Below are 3,014 nucleotides of genomic sequence, written 5' to 3' on the forward strand. Positions count from 1 at the left end.
TGCGGCCCCGGCTCCCGACTCCGGGCGGCGCACGCTGGGGTTCGAGGCAGGGCTCAGCACCTCCCTCCCGTACGACGCCGGGCTGGTCCCTGCCTTGTCCTCGGACTCAGTTTCCCTCCCGGTGGAATAAGGACCAATGGGTGGCCCGGAGCAATCCGGACTTCTGTTCGGCCCCGTCTTGGTCCTAGCAGATGGGGCAACCTGTGTCCCCACCCTGAACGCCGCGGGGTCCTTGATTGCGCCTGGTCCCTCAGCGCCCAGCGCAGGGCGGATTAGCAAGTGGAATGAACTGGATAGACGTGAGTGAGAAAGCCCCTCACCTGCACCCGCTAAGTTGTTTTTACCTCCTGATGTTGAACCCCGACTCGCATTGAGTGTGTTTTGTTTGAGCCAGTCTTCTCGCTGCTCTGTTGTCTAGTGTCAAACCTTGGTTCAAAAAGAGCCCTGCTGCTGCTGTTGGCCAATCGTGCCGCTACACAGTTGGCCTTGAGTAGTCCACCAAACAAAAAGCATCCTCTATAGGTGAGGCATCTACCTCCAGGCGTAATTCCGCCTTCATTCGCATATTTGATGGCGCGGCCAGAGCACACAGCATCCCCAGCGCCTGGCACAGTATTTGGCACATAATAGCTGCTCGTGAACTGTTACGCGGACACAATAGATGCTCATTATATTCTGGGAAATGGACACATAGTAGGTGCTCATGGCTGTTGCATGAATGGACACAGAATAGGTCTCATGACTGCTGCGTGAATAGACAGGAAAGGAGGTGCTCATGAACTGTCGGGTGATACATGAAAGGCCTGCACGCCCGGAAGGTGGCGATTTGGAGGTGACCCCACCCCCACCCCACCCGGTTTCCCCCGTGTGGATAATGTGGAGTGAGGCCAGGTTAAACATTAGCCATAAGATGGGCCCGGGGGCGGGGGAGGCGGGGGAAGGCCAGCTTCGCGACCTAGCGACTTCCAGGAGGGTGCTGTTAAGGGCCGACTTTCCGGGTCCACTGACCAACGGGTGCGTGGAGCGGGGCGGAGGTTGAGGGATGCAGAGCGCCCCCTCCCGGCGTCCAGGATCGCGGCGATTCAGACCAAAGCGCGGTCCTGCAGCCGGCGGCGTCAAAACGTCTGACCTCCGCCGAGCCGGGCTCCAGACCCGGGGAATCCAGGTGTATGAAAAAGGTACACAATGAGTTAATTTTATATCTTCTAAAAATATTTACTGAATATTTGCAGGATGCCAGGCACTGTGCAACGCGGCGGACAAAGAGTGACGACCCCACCTGTCCTTACCCTGTGGGGCTTACAGTCCAGCAGGAACTGAATCCAGTGACCAGGGAAATCTAATCTTCGAGACATAAGGGGGACTTGACCATAAGGAACCTTCACCCTTGAGGGCTTTTCTCATCGTTTTCTACACTTGTTTTCATGGGCGAGCAGGTTGCTTGCTTGTGAGAAGTCTGACTTGGTATTCTCATGTTGGGATGATGAATAGTATCTCCTTTCTGAGATTGTTGTGAAAATTAAATGAGTTACATTCACAGTATGTATTAACGATCACTACCAAGTGTCAAGCCTGACCGAAGGCTTGTCAATTCCAGGACTCAGCTGGTATCCCCTTAGCTGCAAATAAGCCCTTAAATTTGGCTCCTGCAAATCCAACAAGAGTGAAGAACTCTATAATCTTGGTGGAGTTGACTCAACCAGAAACCCCCAATTCTCAGCCAGACCAGTTCTTTCTATGCACCAGATACTTTACTTTCATTATATTCACAACAACCTTGAGAGTGGGGCCTATTATTATTGTTTTACAGAGGAGGAAACTGAGGCACAAACAAATTAAGTATCTTGGTCAAGTTCTTAGAAGCTCGTAAGAGGCATAATCCAGAGTGCTATCTCAGTTTGATTCCAAAGTTTGTGTTATAACCTGTTACATCAGTGGGGCATCAGATAACTGGCAGGGTGGGGTTGCAGGACATGCAAGAGGGCCAGGCTCTGAGAGAGTTTCTGAGGATTGGCTTTTCCAGAAGAAGCACCTGCTATAGCAGTCAGGCCAATCCTGGCTTCCTTCTTCTTAGTAAAAAATGGGTGAAGAGGGATGTCCTCTTCCTCCACCATCATGCTGAGTTTTATCCCTCCAGAGTCCTTACTCTGAGCACTCATTCTTTGCTGCCTGCTCCCTCTCACATGTTATGGACTGTCTCCCCTATTAGACCCTAAATTCCCCCAAGGAGTAGGACACAAGGGCATCGTTTGCTTTGTCACTCCCTTCGCAGAGTTCTGCCCAGGACCTGGAATATAGTATATACTTCATAAAAAGTTATGAACCGAATGTGTTCTCCCAAAGTTCATAGGTCAAAGTCCTAACCCCAGTGTAACTATTTGCATGTGGAGCCTTTAGGAGGTAATTAGGTTTAAGTGAGGTAATGAAGGTAGGGTACCCAAGATGAGATCGGTGCCCTTACAAGAAGAAGAGAAATAAAATCTCTCTCTCCCGCTCTCACTCTCGCTCTGCCATATGAGGACATAGCAAGAAGGTGGCCATTTGCAAGGAGGGAAGAGAGCCCTCACCAGAAATTGAATCTGCCAGCACTTTGATCTTGGCTTTCCCAGCCTCCAGAACTGTGAGAGGTAAATGTGTGTTGTTTAATCTTCCTAGTCTATGGTATTCTGTTAAAGCAGCTTGAACTAAGAAAATTACTGATAGATATATTTTGAGGACTGACTCTTGCTGCCTAAAGCTTCATCAATAAAAATTTATTGAACATCTCCTAGGTTCACATTCATTCAACATATGTTTATTAAGCTGTTATTATGTGTTCATTTAACAACAGTTATTGAAGACCTACTGTATGCATGGGGCTAGGCAACCCCATCCGTGTTTTCAAGGAAATCTCATAGTCAAGTGGGGACTCCTTGCCTGTCAGTACCCAGAGAGAAAGTGGCTCACTCATTCAGACACGTGCACCTGCCCATGCAAGGAGGGTGTCCTGAACAACGTGGGTGCTTAGTAAATGG

The 3,014-nt window shown here is 49.8% G+C and overlaps 1 long non-coding RNA gene across 1 annotated transcript; it reads left to right on the forward strand.

Annotated features, from left to right (window-relative positions):
• Positions 1 to 6: 6 nt before the first annotated feature.
• LOC112481558 lies at positions 7 to 2,765 on the forward strand. Its single transcript, XR_003046911.1, has 2 exons — positions 7 to 299; positions 1,233 to 2,765. It is a non-coding gene; the product is annotated as an uncharacterized LOC112481558 (long non-coding RNA).
• The last annotated feature ends 249 nt before the right edge of the window (positions 2,766 to 3,014 follow it).

Source organism: Pteropus alecto, unplaced genomic scaffold (genome assembly GCF_000325575.1).
Source record: "Pteropus alecto unplaced genomic scaffold, ASM32557v1 scaffold44, whole genome shotgun sequence".
Lineage (NCBI taxonomy): Eukaryota > Metazoa > Chordata > Mammalia > Chiroptera > Pteropodidae > Pteropus > Pteropus alecto.